Genomic DNA, 19,435 nt, shown 5'->3' on the forward strand with positions numbered 1-19,435 from the left:
TTGGGCCATAACAGTACTCAGCACCCACACACACACACACACACACACACACACACACACACACACACACACACACACACACACACACATTGTCAATTGTATGGCTCACCCTAGGCCTCTGGAAAATCAACAGCACACCCTGTGCATATGATGATACCTGTGCCACATCCTGTCATCTGTAACATTGATGCAGGAACAGGCTAGCATGGTGCTGATGCACAGGGTGACTGTACAACAGTGTAGCAATGGAATGCTGTGTAGCATGTTGTCAGCAGTAAAGTGAAATGCTAATATCCTGGAAGGTGTAGCTATGCAGCCATGATGCATTATAGCTGTAATTAACAATGTTGTATTGTTTTCACCATTATCTATTCTGATTGTGTTGTGTTTGTCCATGTGCCACATGGCTGATGGGTGTAGTGGTGTCAGCAGGCCTTCTACAGTGGACATTAGTACGTGTAGTGGGTGGTACACGTGGCATGGCTAGGTACAACACACAGAGCCTTTGGTTTGGATGCAGTACAGATACAAGGCTGTACACATGGAGGTATGTCCCCATGCAGGTAACACATCTGTTGCCCATGTAATTCCACCAAGACAGGATAGGCAGAACCACACATTGCTATATATGCAGTCTGCAATGTGGATGACATTGAACATGCTAACAGCAAGGTGTATGTCCCTTTCCCCACTCTACTGCGAGCCTCACCTCAGTAACATAAGTGTGCCAATGCCAGTGGCATAGCCCTACCCTTAGGAGGGTGTGAGGTGCTCAACTACTGTAAATGGTGTAAAAAACAACTAACAACCTGATAACATACACTGTACAGTATTACAAACAGCTATGTCGGGCGATAGATGCAACAATAACTGTAATGATGGTGGATGTGTCCACAACAGCCACACCCAGTGAGTTATAGCACCCCCAGTAGTGCTGCACACCTCTACAGTGTGGAGGAGGGCATTAACACATCTATAACCTGTGAAGGACTGTATGTCCACAGGATGGCACCTGTGGAATGTTGGCATTTGCCAAGCAGTTCTGGTGGAAACATATTCTGTGAACGGAGGTAGATCCCTTAACATCTACACACATTCCTACATGTAGGATGGTGTACAACAGCCTGCTATGATCTACATAGGCATTGTGCACCTCCTAACCCTCATCTCCACCTGTCATGATTGTGTCAAGGAGGTACACCAGGTTCAGGTTGTATTCTCTGCCTTTGACAAGTCCAACATTGGTGGGGTCCCATGTGTTAAGATTACCAGTGACATTGGCCATGGGTTCATTGTTGATATGTTCCATGTCCCTGCAGACCAGGGTCATCAGGCTACTGGGTGGTAGTTTTCAGCTGACATGGTGGATTTGTGGTCATCCTTGCCAGCATTGGTGAATCCATTGTCAGGTGTAGGCCTGTTGGATCGTATGAGGGATCCCAGCTACTTACTGCACCTGGCCAGGGGGTTCCCCCAAGCATGACACTTCACTTGATTGTACTGCATAACATGTTAGTAATGCCAGCCTGACACCCTACAGGTTTGATTGAGTACTGTTAACATGTACTGCCCTTGTCATGTAGGGTCCTGGTTATGGGATCTGAAAAGGTTGGCAGTGTATTGCAGGCCAGACGTGTTTGGCTGTGGGGGGGGTATACCTATCCATGCCAGATGTATGTTGTTTGGGTCTCTCAAACCCATCAATGGTGCACGTGGACATATATGTTGTGCTTATGTTCCCAATTTCATCTACAGATGTATGTCCATATATACCTATATAGATATATATGTGTTTACCTTTGAAAGGGAGACAGTAATTTCTTTGAATGGCCCTTTCTGTGAACCAAAAGGACCAATTTGTCATTTCTAATTGCACCACAGTTCAAAACTCAGCAAATCTAAAAGCAGATTCTCTGATTCTCGAACTACAAGTTTGGAATACATATCGTAATGCAGGGGGGCAAGCACTCTGTACCCCCCATCTGGGAGTCTGGGCCCCCACAACCCCCCTACTGTGATATATTAACTCTGAGTTTGCACTACAGTGGGGAAAGGCAAATTTTTCCCATCCCCACTATAGTGCCATCCACACCCAAATTGCCGAATCTGCAATGAGCGAATGCATAGTGACATTCACTCATTGCACATTCGATGCATTTATTGTAGGATTGTGCAATGTTGAAAGCATACTTTCAGCCTTCCAGCTTTTGGAGACATGATTTTCTCCCCTTGAAAGGTGAACCATATATATGCTTACACATATGTATTTTTAGTGCTGTATATATGTGGACATATGGATGTATACATATATATCTATAGATGTATACGTATCTATGTATATATGTATATATTGGCATATATATATATATATATATATATATATATATATATATATATATATATATATTTCTATAGCTATAACTACCTATGTAGATATGTTATAGCCATTTAAATATGAATATATATATATATATATATATATATATATATATATATATATGTATACACACACACACACACACACACACACACACACACACACACACACACACACACACATACATCTACATGATGGAATGCATTCCCTGTAGTGTTGAATACCTGGGCTGGATGATATGTATGTGAAAACATCATGATCATGCATATCTGCCATAGCTTAGTGGTAAATCACTTTATGTATGGTATGCAGGGTCCTGGTTTCGAGCCTTGCAGGAGCTGTTTATTTTGTTGCTGAGCAGAACACCACCTGTTGGATACAGAGTGATTAAGGCACTTTAAAGCAGTTGTAAGCGGGTTTGTGCAGGTTTGACGATAGTAAGCACTCTTAACCTCCGCTTACATTTTCATACACTCAGTTAGCTTCTAAATTGCTTAACCTGTGCAGGCAATGCTTAGCACTCACAACCACCTCTACACAGGATACGAGTTACAAACACACACACCTGTCATGTCTGGGAGTATAACCCCTACCTAGCTAGTTTATTACATTACACAGTTATAGTATGTGCCACAGACATTACTGGAGTACTTCTTCCCCAAAGGTGTATTTCACAATGAATGACATCAGCAGAATTACCAAACTAGGACATTTCAACTGTACTGCGAGTGACTAGCCTAAAATACATTGCTCCCTGCACAGACAGTGAGACACATACAAAACATCCACAACTAAAATGTGTGGGTACAGAACCCCTAACGGAGGTCTATAGCACACTACAGCATGGAGCTGTTATAGGGCACACCACAGGGATTACTAGAGAAATCCTTCTCCAAAGGTGTATTTCACAATGAATGACATCAGCAGGATTACTAAACTAGGGCATTTCAACTGTATTGTGAGTGACTAGCCTAAAATGCATTGCTCCATATGCAGACAGTGAGACACACACAAAACATCCACAACTGACATGTGTGGGTATAGAACCCCTGACCAAGGCCTATATCATACTGCAGCATTATAGGTCACACCACAGGGATTACTAAAGAACTCTTTCCCCAAAGTTGTATTTCACAATGACTGACATCAGCAGGATTGCCAAAGTAGGGCATTTGAAATGTACTGCGAGTTAGTAGCCCATAATGCATTGCTTCATATACAGACATTGAAACACACACAAAACATCCAGAACTGACATGGGTGGAGATGGAATCCTACCACAGTTCAAAATCACACTACAGCAGTACGCAGTTACAGGACGCACTACAGAGATTATTGAGCTACAACCTTCCCATAGGTGTATTTCTAGGTGGGTGACATCAGCAGCCTTGCCAAAGTTGAGTATATGAATTCTAAGGAGTGTGAGTACCCTAAAAAGCATTGTTCTCTACTCAGAGACACACAGATTCAGACACAGTTGCCAAATCTGGGGTTGGAACATCTACCAAACTACATTATCACACTACAGCAGTATGCAGTTACAGGATGTGCTATGGAGATTACTGGGCTGCACCCTTCCCAGAGGTGTATGTCTAGGTGAGTGACATCAGCAGCCTTGCCAAAGTTGGGTATATGAATTGCACGGAGTGTGAGTAGCCTAAAAAGCATTGCTCTCTACTCAGTCAGACACACACACACACACAGATTCACACACACAGATGTCAGGTCTGGGGTTAGAACACCTACCTAACTACTTTATCACACTACACAGTTACAGGACACACTATGAAGATTACTGAGCTATGATTTTCCCAGAGGTGTATTTCTAGGTGAGTGACATCAGCAGCCTTGCCAAAATTGAGTATGTGAATTGTATGGAGTGTGAGTAGCCTAAAAAGCATTTCTCACTACACAGTCAGACACGCACACAAACACATACTCACACAATTGCCAAGTCTGGGGTTACAACTACTACCTAACTAGTTTATCACTACAGCAGTATGCAGTTATGGGACACACTATGGAGATTACTGAGCTACAGGTCTCCCAAAGGTATATTTCACATTGGATGACCTCAGTAGGCTTGTCATAATACTGCTATGCGGAAGGCGGTGTGTGCATGGGCCATAACCCATTCATGTAGGGGTTGACATCTACATGCAGGCACACACGGGGTCATATGTCACAGATACATGTATACAGCTACTAGATGCCTACTTCCTTGTACAGTAATGCTCCACAGCTAGCACATGCACCACATAGTCTGTCATGCTGACAGATACTGCACCACATAGTCTGTCATGCTGATAGATGCTGGTGGCTAGTATCTTCAGTGAGTGACATCTGCACCTCATGTGTTTAGGGCCCTTTGGCTGTGTGCTGGGTGGGACAGGCCCAGATGACTCCTTGTCACGGTCACCCTCTTCCACACATCTATGTCCGTGTACCTTTGGCTTATTATAGTGTGTTGTCCTTACATATATGTCTGTATTCCTATCCACTGTTTGTGCAAGGCAGGAGTTGTGCATGCTGACATGTGTCTGCACTAAGAACTGTGATTGCCAGATATGTTTGGTCCACTGGTGTTTGCAGACATGGCCTTCATGTGTTTAAGTGTGTGAGCATGCCCAGTGTGTGAGCATGCCCAGTATGGCCATCTGTATTGCATGTGTGGATCAAGTCCAGTTAGTTTGTACTGCGGTGCTGAACTTTGTGTTGTACACCGACAGGTAGCATGCTGTGTCTGCAGGGTATCCATCGGTCATTTGGCATTGACTGTTGCTACATTTCTGCATAGCGAGGGGGATACCTGACTGTTTCTACATTTCTACACAGGATTGGGGGGACACACTTGACTGTTACTATATTTCTATGTAGGATGGAGGGGAGGGCACACCTGACTATTTCTACATTTCTACACAGGAGTGGGGGGGCACACCTGACTGTTACTATAAGTGTACGTAGGATGGGGGGGGACACCTGACACTTGTACACATTTGCTAGGACTGTACTGATATGTCGGGTACTCCATTTCAGTTTGTAGTCTTACCTATCGTGCTGGCTAGAGGCCTACCAGTCTATTACAGATCTTAGCTTTAATAACCTACATGTTAGTTTTTGACTTCCTAGCCTTCACAACTTACATCCAACTGCCTGACCTGCTGTAGTATGTCTGTGCAGGCCTGGGGGAAGGGTTACCCACAGGGCTCATTCAGAGGCCATAGTACAGCATTTGTTTGTGTTTGTCTACACCTATCCTGCTGGCTGTAACTGTTGTTGGGTATGTGACCCCCCACAACTGGCATGTGTGAGTCACTTACCTTGTGGGTGTCCCAGTATTGAAGGTGGTACTGCAGGGCTGCCTATGTCGGATGCACATAGTACACTCCCTATACATGGTTGAGCACAGGTAGTGTCATGTTTGCCATCCCTTTTACTGTATGTGTGAATCAGAGAGAGGTGTCATTCCCTGGGTCCCTACTGTGTCAATGCATGTGATATGCGTTTCCTCTTTGGCAAGGCCAGGGCATACTGGGCATGCCTCCTTCTGCTTACTGGGGCAGGCTCAGGTTGTTCCTTCTGTGAGTCACTCTGTGCCTGTGCAGGCCTTGGCTGAGTGGCCCTGCCCCATGCTGTTCCTGCTGCAGCTGTTTCCGCAGGATCATATTGTGTAGCATGGCATATACAAGTTCAATATGGGTACATGTAGTTGGTGAGTACTGCAAGGCTCCACCAGATGTGTCCAGGTACTGGAACCATGACTTGAGCATCCTAAACACACTCTCTATTATGATTTGTGTTTGTGCGTGTGGTTCGGGTGTGTGTGCATTTTTGATGGGTGTCATCAACCATGGCTCCAGTGCATATCCAGCATCCCCAACTAAGTGACCGTGTGGGATGTCCCGATTGACAAATCTCTGGTACAGCTGCGTCAGAGGCCAGATGTGGGAATCGTGGTAGCATCCAGGGCAGCCAGCACACACATTAATTTTTATGCCCTGGGCATCACACACGACCTGTCAGTTGATGTAGACCTTACCCCGCTCAGCAGATGCTGCTTTGATGCGTATGTGCATGCAGTCTATTGCACTCACTACCTCAGGGTATTCTGCTGTTTGGTGGAAGAGATGAATATTGCTGGCTAACGCCTCATGGGTGATGGGGAAATATACGTGCTCACCAACATGTGCTGACATGGCATCCAGGAACTGGTTGAATACCCTGGATGCTGATGCCTGTGAAATCCCCATTATATACCCAGTTGGACTTTTTAAGGCTTTGGAAGGTACCTGTAGCTAGTACTCTTAGGCCTACACATACCTTGGTATCCACTGGGATGAGTTACCCTGTGTTAGTTCTGTGTGTGAGATGTGGCTGGCACAGTTCAACAATTTGCTGTAGGAGGTCCCTGTCCATCCTATAGTGCTCCACTATCTCCAGCTCATGTAGCCCTTGGTAGGTTACCCTGGGTCTGTACACTCTTCTCCGTCTCCTCACTGTGAGTTGCACAGCAGCATTCACATCCTCACCACCCTCAGCCTCTTGCACATGCTGGTTTATGATAGTAAAAGCAGCCCCTAACATTTTCTCTCTTGCTTTCGTTTTGTAAAATTTCCCCGTTCATATACACCGGTGGTGCAGAGTTTTTGGGAAAAATAAGGGGGAAAGGTGTTTGCATAGTTTATAGTGGTGTGCTGGGCTGAGCTGGTCTGCTGCCTGTGTAATTGGCTGATTCTGATACATTTCACCTGTCAGCTAAGCTAGTTCTCCTTGATTACCTTCCTACAGCTGTTTTCCCTTCCTATTGCCTTCCTGTTTAAGCCTGGGGGCGTGCTGTGCAAACACAGTGCTCAGATGTGAACCGAGCTGCTATTTCCTATTTTTTTTTTTTTTACACCTGGTGCACACCATGCAAACACTCGTACATGCTGTAAGCACGTTTTACAGGATTTTGGCTTGTTCTACCTGTGTACACCATGATTTTCTTGGTGTAAGATAGGACAGCCTTAGACACACACCCTGCCTTAGCTTAGCTTAGCAAAGGGCAAACACAAGCCACAGTGTGCCAATTGGCTTACAGCATGCCTGACACACCTCCTTCTGATGTCAGCTATGTCTAAGGCTTACACTCATGGTTTTCCTAGTCCTAAACTCTTGAGTGCAGGCTTGCACTGGCAGGGAATTTGGGATTCTCTATCCTTCTCCTCATTTGCATCGGATTGCCTGCTAATGCATAGTTAGATGTCTCACACTGAGCCTCCCCCCTTAGCAACCATTACTCACTGGCCAGGTTGTCTTCTGCCTGCCATTGACTTGCATGGCAGAATACTGCTTTTAGTTAGAAAGCTTATTTTAGGTTTATTTTTTTATTTTCCCCCGATCCCGTTTGTGCACTGCTGCCCTATGCTTAAACAGCCGAGATCAGCAAAAAAAAAAATGAAAGTTTCTTTTAATTTTTTAAACAGTTTGCAATGCCAATGGCCTTCTACTTGGCCATTGGCATGCTTCCTCAATGATATGCAGCCTTTATTTGGAGCTGTCATAGGTCTGTTTTGTAGTTTGCAGAACTGTACTCGGTTACTAACTGAGTACATTTCTGCAGACTGCACTCATCCTGCGCGGACAGCTGCCAGCTTCCCGGATCGCAAATGATCCTCATTTGCATGGTTTTCACCTACAAATTAGGGTAATTTGCATGCAGGAGCTCGGTCCGTGCAGGATTAGTCTAAGAACTCACGTGCACATCCCGGGAGCTCGTTCCTGGATCGCACGTCAGCCATATTGCCGAAAATAGCTCTTAGACTAATCCTGCACACAATAAAGGGCTTCGTAAATCCAGGGGTATATTTATATCTTATGGGGAATGAAGCCTCAGTGCTAGCTTGGAGGTGGTTGTAGAACTTATTTGTGACAACTACAGTGTCTGAAGCAGGGTCAGCTAGGTGAAGAGGGAGATTGAATTTCTTCATGTCATCTGTTAGCTGGAATAAATTGCCTTAGAGTAGTCATTGAAGATAGTAGGATTTCAAGGTGACACAGGTCTCACACCTCAAGTAAAGGTTACTGCATTGTGATCAGACTTGACCAGCAATATGGGAACTGTGTGCTCTGTGCATAGAAGTGCTATATTTGTGAGAAATGGGACTAATATTTTTGAACCCTTTCTTGGAATTTGGACTTAATTATCTAAGAAGTTGATTTTGATGAATTACCTGAATCACGGAACATACGTGTTTATAGTGGTATAGGTTTCTCATTTAATAGAGGGATAGTCAAAGTCATCCAAGACTATATTGGTTGGTTCTATAGTGAAGGTTTCAGTTTGTTAGGGTATGCCTCATGGTCTGTTGAGAGATGGTAGTTAATTACTATCTACTGGGTTTTGTTTATCATAAGAAGAATGTGGAGGTGTTGTAGGTCATTGTTCTGTATTAGGAGTCTGGAGGTGAAATGGTTTCTTAGGATCACAAATACACCCCTACTACCTGCAATGTCCAATTTGTCATTGGGTCTGAAGGAGTAATAGGCATTAAAACCCTGCACTGTAGGGGGTGCTTTCGCTGTTCTGAAACCATGTTTCAATAACTATACATGTGTCAATATTTTCAAGGGTTAGTAATTCCTGTACAGGGTGTAAACTTTTGTTTAGACATCTAACATTGAGCAATGCCACTTTTATATGACATTGATTTTGGATGCCCATGTGAGTAATTTGAGGGTCTGACTTTGTCTAAAAAAGGCAGTATGGGAGAAGAAAACATCTTAGACAATATACAGAAGCCATGAGAAAAGAGACGTGGTAGATCATCCATAACAAGCAGCCAGGGTTGTCAACCATCTCACCCTAGGCTAATATATATATATATATATATATATATATATATATATATCAGCTAATATATTGCATACTGCTCAGTACTAGTTTCACTTCCTTTTCTATTGCATATTCTGAGAGCTACATCATGTCTCCCTTCATATGTCACAAGGAAACATATCTCAAGTCATTCTGTCCCATGTGTGCCAGGAGTGACGGGACTAGTTGGCTTTAATGACATTACCTATCCGAGAACGTTGAGAAGCAACTAACTGTTACCTTGCCTTTGTTCAGCCTGGTGAGTGGAGCATCTGGGTGGCTAACTATGGAGTCATCTATAACTAAGATATTGCCAGCTGGACTAGTTTGGTCTTACTTCCCCTCAGGGCTTATGTTAGTGTTGACATTTCCCAGAATGCCAGAGCAAGCTTTATGTTGGATATGAGCTGTTGATGCTGGGTTGCAAACAGGAGGTAACTTTGATGTTTAAGGGTAATATCTAGTCTTCAGAGTCCCAGGAGGCTTTGGTAATGATTTTAATGGTCTCAGCGTAAGACAGCTTACAGTTTGTAATCTGTCGATGTTGCATACGTTCAGGTGGGGATAAGACAGTGTTAAGCTCACTGCATGTAGTTATGTCAGAGAGAGACACCTCTAGCTGATGTAAGCAGTTATATCTCACATAAAGTCCTCTCACTTAAGTAGGATTCATTAGCAGTGAGCAGGAGATGGTTCATACACTACATTAGAACTCCATGAACAGCAACTCTAGAAATAGAAGGGAGTGTTGTGTTGTCACTCCATGATGTCAAGTGCTGCTAGCTGTGAAGTAAATTGGGATCTAAAGAGGGGCTGGGAAAATATTACATCTATGGAAGTTTGTTAAGCTGGTTTTGTGTTCAGCGTAAGCTGGTGTTGCTCATTGCAACTTGTATTCAGGCTGCACAGATCAATGCGGCTAAGAGAAAAATTGCAGAAATCAGCAAAAGTAGCTTAGACAAAGCCAAAATGGATAAATAACTCACCAGTGGTGTAAGAAGGTAACCTCCCTGTAGTATAAGAATAGAGAATAATATTTGCGCATACTACTGACTATGGAAATACCACCACTATGGCACTAAGATCAGTGCAGCATCACAAAAGTAAATACAACAGAAGAAAACCAAAGAATCAATGAAGACTAGGTGAAATCTGAAGTCTAAGTGCTACAAACCACCCAAGGACCAGTATCAATTTGTCTAACTCTTACTTAGATAAATTACAACTCATTCCAAGATGTTTTCCACTCCTGCCCAAGAAGATGTACTTAAGGCAATCATTTAAACTGAAAGAATAACTCAAAATAGCTAAAGTGCAACTAGCAATATCAGGCAAGGCAGTATTAATTGAAAATGACTAAAATAATGTAAAGATAGTTCAGGCAATGCAAACCAGCTCAAAATGTCTAAAACACTATAAAATAGTACCAGACAATACCAAAGCAGCTCAAAATGGCTACAATAGCTAGGCAACAAGTATGTGTATATGTCTATCTATCTATCTATCTATCTATCTATCTATCTATCTATCTATCTATCTATCTATCTATCTGTCTTTATCTGTCTATTTATCTATCTATATGCAGACAAAGCATTCAGGGATTATGGCAGCCTGTGCTGTGAAACATTAGCACTGTGGATGGACACACCCACATCCTGGGTCATTGTTGCTATCGCCTGGCTGATATAATCATTTTGCCAAGCAGAAGGCATGTATCCTATTGACAACAATAAGGGGTGGGCCACCAGGGTCCACAGCACTGATATATGTAGTGAGTGCTCTGAGTTCCTAGGTGGAGAAGATACACCACAATTTATCCATCACAGTGATGTCATTACTATTCCTGAGCTGGCACTGCCCACCCAGGTCTTGGTGAATTAAATAGAAAGTAGTACCTAGCAGATTTGTGTCTAAACTGTTGTTACACATACTGACTATAGACTGGTAAAGATGACATGCTGCATATGTGCTTAGAGGTACATCAGGCATGCATAAAGGTCATGCCACTACAAGATTTAATGCTGGAAAATATGTAATCTGATGCAGTAACACCCATATTCTACACACCACACGGGCACATTTACAGCATATGTCATTGTGTTTGCTGTGGAGTTCTGTATATTTGCATCTGCAGGTGTCAGTATTAATGGATTACAGGTAGAAAGGGCTTTGGCAGGACAAGGGCTCAGTGTCATAACCTCTAGTGAGGTTGGCAATGACGATGTCAGACAGGGCTATGAGTTACAGCCAGAAGGCATGGTGGGTAACATTTTATTTTTCACTACAGGTGTATACCCACCACAGTGGATATATGTTTGGCTAAGCATATAAACAATTTGTGGCTGTACTGATTATGTGCATCATTTGAGGAAGCAGAGTTCATGAAGGTGTCATGATTACAGGTGCTTTGAATGTAGCTGTTCCTCAGAGGCTTGCCTTCATAGTGCTCATCCTGTGTCTGCTACAGCAGCGCCAGAGGTGACAGGTGGTAAGAAAACATCTTACTGGCTGTCTTATAAAAGTATTGGACAGATTCATTGATGTGTCAAGACACCAAAACCGTGCCTTCAGCAAAGTGAATATGCATACAATTATGTTTTCAGTCTGTGTCTTTGCATGAGCAATGTTATAGTGCATTTCAGCCATAGTGTCTCACTAATGGTCCTGGGTCATGAACTAAACTGCAAGGACATAACCTACATTGCATGGGACACACCACTCAACAACACATTTGTTAAGATGGGTATTCATCACATGCATATTTTGTGTATCATCCCACTTATAATTTATACCATGCGCCAGTATTTACCAAATAAATGGCTTCTGGAATACCACATTGCTGAAATCAAACGTGCTTTTTTCTCCTTGGGCTTCTGCTGGACTGCCCCAGTCAACAATAGCAATATAAATAATGAATAAATAAAACTCACAGGTCAGATATATGCCATGGTGAGAATCATGTGAACTGCCAGCACCCCCCCACCCCACCCCACACACACACACACACACACTGAAAAAAATCCCCTCCGCATTATTCATTACCTGGAACTTCAGAGGATTGTAGCCTATCTTGTTCACATAAATATATGACTGTTGGAAGATGGACCTTCATTGCTGCATATATTCAATCTATGGCACCCAGTATGTCAGTGAAGGTTGTACAAGTGTTGGCTGTCTCTCTTCTACCATAGGGAACCTGATATGCTCATCACATCATGGAAAATTAAATGATCATTAAATAATGAAAATGTAATCTGTCTTAAACTGCATGTACTGCTAGGTAAAAATAGCACATTTAGTCATGTCTATTCTACTTATTTGTAAAGGTTAATCTAATAATATCTCAATTCTTTAATGCCAGTGAAGTATAGATAGCTAATTTTGAATGTCTCTGCTTGCAAGTAATCTGCTCTCTTCATTTTGTGTATTTCTCATTGTCTTAACTACTCACTATATGTTAATTATGGAGCTTTTCTCCCTGGGCATCCACTAAAATGGACCTGATCCATCTGGATTTTCCCGGTTAACAAATGTAAAATAAATAAATAAAAATAAAAAATCTCTGGGCCAGGTAGGAAATGTGACATCATAGTAGAAGTGAGGCTATGTGAAAATTTGTAACTGGTTTAATTCTGTGCCGGGGGATGGGTGCACAGGGTGGAAGTATAATGTGGGTATGTTTGTTACAGATCTCAAAACAGGAATGCACAGTTTTACCATGATATGTCAGTTATTCAAGTAACATAACTAAGCAAGTACTGTCTCAGATAGACCTGAACACAGCTTTTCTGTCCTGCGATATCTCTGCAGTAGCTAAACACCCAGCTATGGTCTAGCAGTTGTCTGGCTATGCAGCCCAGTCTATTTTTCCACTCATTGAGCTTTATCTACCCACCCATGTGAGCCAACCACATGTTGTTTCACAGGCAATGTTTTTACTATAATATCAGCTCTTCTTCATCTTGATCTTGTAGACTTAAAAGTTATCCCGAGCAAGGACTGCTCTTGGCTTACATGGTGTTTGATATTCTTGATTACACTGAGCTCTTTTCTGTGATCTCAGGTCTGCACACTATAACTTGCAGTCTGGACCCTTGCCCAGCAAGACTTGTTTTGGCTTCCATCGATGTCTTGACCCAGTTATCTATTAGGTCTTGGTTTCTTTGATGAGGACACTTTGATGATTTTCTGTCTGTCTTGAAAAAGACCATTCTTACTCCTATTTTCAAAAAAATACTCTTTGCCTTGATATTTTTGACAATTAACACTATCTAAAAACTGACCATTTTTAGTAAGGTTATTAAGAATGTCATTAATGTGCAACTTGAAACCTGTCTCATGCTTAATGACAGCATGGATTCATTTCAACCTGGGTTTTACACTCACCATAATACTGGACTGCTTTCATGCATGTAGTCAGTGATTGACTGATTCATGACCAGATACCAACAGTACTATTCAGTACTGATTCTCCCTGATCTCTCAGCAGCATTTGACCACACTGCCCATAGTATCCTAATCAAGCACTTATGATATTACTACAGTGTCTCCTATATGGTCTAAGAGTGGTCATACATGACTGTTCACAAAGGGGTAGTCTAGATCCTTACACCTCTTTTTCTTATCATTTTAAATCCTGCAGGACTCAGTCTTGGGTCACCTTTTGTTCACGGTGCCTGTGTTCTCACAAGCTTCTATTTGTAGATTTATTAACAAGGAAGAAGAGTCTATACTGATGGCACCCAGCCCTACCTGTCCTATCCATAGAAAGACATGCTGAGTCTGAATACTCTTGCTGAAGACTAGGCTAACTTGCAATCAGATGAAGCTAAATACTCCAAAACTGATGCCATGGCTATTCCTGTTACTTACAGAGTTGTTTGTTCCACCTTTCCCTAATCACGACATTCATGTTTGTAATAAACTTGAGTTTATTTACCAGGTAGGAGTGATCCTAGACTGTCAGTTGACAATTCAGGGTCAAGTGCTTGCTTCTAGTTTCCATTTGCCAAACATTTTTAGGATCCGGCACATACTCCTCAAACTGATCTCGCCATAGTCGTTTACACTGTGCTCTCCTCCTGCCTTCATTACAATAATGCCCTTTACTTGGGACAACTTGACACTAAGACTGACCTCTTTCAGCTGGTGCAGAACCTTGTAGCTAAGCTACTTATTGATAATTCCAGATATCAGCATATTTCACCTAACTAGCATAATCTCTACCAGCTGCTAATTCGTTCACAAATTGTTGTAAAAATGTTGCTGGGATTAGTCTACTTTACCATAAAATGGCTTTTAATTGAAGGAGGTTGCAGGTATCAAGCAGTGTGCCTATGCAGTCTTCTACCTCTGCAACTTTAGGAGTGACTTACCTTGCCCCCTTTCCACAGGTCACTCAAATTTCATTTGTTTGAGCTCATCTTTGGTAACACTGGATGATTAATTTATTCATATTTGATATTATTTTATAATTAACCTTAACTTTGTTGGCGTGACCCACTTTTGTTTGAATTTCACAAATTTTTGATTTTGTCTTTTAGCTGGATCAGGATTTTTTGCCAGTAAATAATTTTCTGGTTGTTGTTTCATTCCTTTCTTGTTTTATTGATGGTTAATATATTTTGTGAATTTGTTGAATTCAATATTTTGTTTCAAAACACTGAAAACAAAATTGAAGTTTAAGCTGAAAATTCACATTTTCATACTCAATAGCATGTGAAGTATTTTGAACAATGAGTAATAATGTTATGTTTTGTTATTTTGTTTCTTTAGATGCTTTGGGTAAATATGGCTATGGGTATGTGCACTAAATGATGAGAGAGAGATCAGGGAAACTGCCTACTGCATTTAAAACAATACATCACACAATTTCTGGTGCCCTATTTTTACACAGTCTAGTAGTATTACAGAATATATTAACAGTGGTTTATCACACATAGTTCCTTCAAGCATGTACACATTTGACATATTACACTGCTTTAATAAGAGCAATTGTTTAGAGCAGACCCACATACAGCATCCCCCAGATTCTCCAAGCCTTGTACAGCGTGCAGGATCAGTGCAGGAACTCCAGCAGGCAATATGTCTGCCATGCGATCCAGGAGTAGTCTGTAGGGGCATGCATGAGCGTTCCTGCACTAGTCCTGCATGGACTCAGCCCCTGTATGCAAATTACCCCATTTGCAGGAGAAATCTATGCAAATGAGGTGAATTTGCGGTCCAGAAAGCTGGAAACCGGCCATGCAGGACTACTATAATCTGCAGTAGCATAGGGCAGTGGCGCGCAAATGGGATCAGGGGGGAAATAAGAAAATAAACCTAAAATAAGCATTCTAACTAAAATCACTATTCTGCCATTATAGTCAATGGCAGGCAGAAGACAACATGGTCAGTGAGTAGTGGTTGCTAAGGGGGGAGGCTCAGTGTTTGACATGTAACTATGCATTAGCAGGCAATCCTATGCAAATGAGGGGAATGATAGTGAATCCCAGATTTCCCCACCATGCTATTCAGCTCCCAACAGAGTAAGACCAGGAATAGCTTGGTGCAAACCTAGGAGTTAGCTGACATCATAAGGGTGTATGTCAGGCATACTGTAAGCGGATTGGAGCCCTGTGGCTAGGGTCTGCTCTTAGCATAGCAGAGCTAAGCAAGGGGATGTGTCTGAGGCTGCCTAGCACTCTAAACATTGCCTAAGCGGGTGTGCACGCCGCTCATTGGGTTTTAAAGGAAAAAAAAAGTAAACCAGGAAATAGCAGCTCTGTGCACATTTGAGCACTGTGTCTGCGCGGCACACTCCTGGGCTTAAACAGGAAGGCAATGGGAAGGGAAAACAGCAGTAGGAAGGTAATCTAGGAGAACTAGCATAGCTGGCAGGTGAAATGTATCAGAATCAGCCAATTACACAGGCAGCAGACCAGACCAGCCCAGCCCAGAACACTACTATAAACCATGCAAACACCTTTCCCTTTGTTTTTTTCCCATACTCTACACCACCGGTGTATACAAGCGAGAAACTTTTAACAAAAAAAACTACAAAATGATAGGGGCTGCAGCAAGCATCATACAACAACATGTGCAAGAGGCTGAGGGTGGAGAGGATGTGAATGCTGTCGACCAACCCACAGTGAGGAGATGATGAAGGGTGTATAGACCCAAGGTAGCCTACCAGGGGCTATATGAGTTGGAGATAGTGGAGTGCTGTATGTTGGACAGGGACCTCCTACAGAAAATTGTTCAGCTGTGCTGGCCACGCCTGACACACAGAACTGACAGAGGAGAACCCATCCCAGTGGATACCAAGGTATGTGTAGGCCTAGGAATACTACTCACAGGTACCTCCCAAAGCTCAACTGGGGATATCATGGGGATCTCACAGGCATCAGCATCCAGAGTATTCCACCAGTTCCTGGATGCCATGTCAGCACATCCTGGTGAGCATGTATATTTTCTCAACATCCGTGAGGTGTTGGCCAGCAATATGAATCTCTTCCACCAAATACCAGAATACCCTGAGGTAGTGGGTGCTACAGACTGCATGCACTTACACATCAAAGCACCACCTGGTGAGCAGGGTAGGGTCTACATCAACCGCAAGAGCTTCCCCTCCATCAACTGCCAGGTCATGTGCGTTGCCCAGGGCATTATAATGAATGTGTGTGCTGGCTGCCCTGGAAGCTATCACGGTTCCCACATCTGATATTTGATGCAGCTGTACCAGAGATTTGTAAATGGGGACATCCCTTATGGTCACCTAGTGGGGGATGCTGGTTATGCACTGGAGCCATGGCTGATGACAACCATCAGAAGTGCACACCCGAACAAAAACCCCATAATGAGGCACACACACAGACCAGACGTATAATACAGCATGTGTTTGGGATGCTCAAGCCACGGTTCCAGTGCTTGGACACATCTGGTGGAGCCTTGCAGTACTCACCAGCTACATGTACTCAAATTGTTATGGTATGTGCCGTGCTACACAATATGATCCTTCAGAAACAGCTGCAACAGAAACAGCATGGAGAAGGGCCACACAGCCCCCCACCAATGCCAAGGCCTGCACAGGCACAGAGTGACTCAGAGGAGGAACAACTTGAGCCTACCCCTGTAGGCAGACGGAGGTGTGCCCAGTATGCCCTGGCCTTGGCAAAGAGGCAACGCATAGCACATGCACTGACACAGTAGGGACCCAGGGAATGACACCGGTCTCTGACTTGCACATACAGTAAAAGGGATGCCAAACATGACACTACTTGTGCTCAACCATGTATAGGAAGTGTACTATGTGCATCCAACATAGGCAGCCTTCTAGCGCCAGCCTCAATACTGGCACACCCACAAAGTCAATCAACATACCAATTGCCAAATGGAGTAGAATGTGTCGTTACCTGTATCTATGGTATGGATGTGAGCATGCAAGGGAATTGGGTGGCTGAATGGTATGCCAGTAGATAGTAGACACCCATAGTTGCACCATGACATCTGTAACAAATACTGGAGTCAGCATAGTAGTCAGTACTACACAGGGTAACAAAACCCACTGCAGGTAATGTGTAGGTCATCATATGTATCCATATGACTCACACAGGCCAGTCAGGAAGGTTCACATACTCAACAACAGTCTCAGCCAGCAGGACAGGTATAGACAAACACAAACAGAGGCTGTGCTATGGCCTCTGAATGATGCCTATGGGTAACCTCCCTCCCAGGCCTACACAGACAGACTACAGCAGGTCAGGCAGTGGGATGTTTGTTCTGAAGGGTAAGAAGTCAGACACTAATATGTAGGTCAACCAAAGCTAAGACCTGTAGTACACTGATATGTCTCTAGTCAGCATGATAGGTTAGAATACAGAATGAAATGGAGTACCTGAAATACCAGTACAGTTACAGCAAATGTGTACAAGTGCCAGGTGTGCCTCCCCCATCCTATGTAGACATGTATAAACTGTCAGGTGTGCTCTCCAATCATGTGTAGAAATGTAGAAACAGTCAGGTGTGTACCCCCCAATCCTGTGTAGAAAGGTAGTAACAGTCAAGTGTGTCCCCCAATCCTGCGTAGAAATGTAGTAACATTCAGGTGTGCCCCCACCCAATCCTGTGTAGAAATGTAGAAACAGTCAGGTCTGTCCCCCCACATTCCTATGTAGAAATGTAAGAACAGTCAGGTGTACCCCCTCCCCCAACCCAGCATAGAAATGTAGTAACAGTCAGGTGTGCCCCCCTACCAAAATCCTGTGTAGAAATGTAGAAACAGTCAGGTGTGTTCCCCCTAACCCTACTTATAAATGTAGTAACAGTCAAGTGTGCCCCCCAAACCTAATTAGAAATGTAGTAACAGTCAGGTGTGCCCCCCCAGTCTGATGTACATACGTCATAACAGTCAGGTGTGCCCCCCCCCACAACCCTATGTAGAAATGTAGTAATATGTATGTGTAGGTATATTACCAGTGGAGCACAGATGCACAGAGGTGGCCAAGGTAGCAGGATAGGTTGTGGCACCTGCACAATATGCAGGTATGTGTGTGTTAGGTTGGTGTGTGTTACATATTGTGTGAGAGTGGTTGGTATGTATGCATGTTGAGGTAAGACCTGGTGGCCATTGCCCACTACTGCTCATGACAGGGACAAGTCCTCACAGCTGCAGTGCCAAACACAATACCCACCAGTATAACACAAGCTAGCAGTACGCCATTGTAAATGTATGGTGGTAATATGTGTCACCATCTGAAAGACTGTCATGGCATGGCTGTTGGGCTAGATATACAAGCAGTACACAGGGGTAAGTACCCCAGACATACAGTATATATTGTGTCACTATGAAATGGACACACCCTTGGAATAGTACATACAGGTATGCATCACATTATCTGGTCCTGTAGTAGGGGATACCAGTGTTGTCTGCCCAAACACTCACAGATCACAAAGCAGGTAGGACTGATGTATTGGGAAACAGCTGATGTACCTGCACATGCAAGCATAACTGGAATTCCCAATGCATATCTGTGTGTCAGATGCAAGTAATGTCCATAGCAAACGTGCACCCAGCTTACACAAACACCACCCACAGGTATCTCCCTGGTTGTACCCCCTGCTATGGGGAATGGGTACAATATGACACCACCTGTATATGGCAATAGCAAAAGAATGCAGCATGCAGTGCAGGTGTCCCATGCAGGTGTGTTGCTAGCTATAGGTAG

The sequence above is a fragment of the Protopterus annectens genome, chromosome 1.part1 (genome assembly GCF_019279795.1).
Source record: "Protopterus annectens isolate FY-2018-M chromosome 1.part1, PAN1.0, whole genome shotgun sequence".
Classification (NCBI taxonomy): domain Eukaryota; kingdom Metazoa; phylum Chordata; order Ceratodontiformes; family Protopteridae; genus Protopterus; species Protopterus annectens.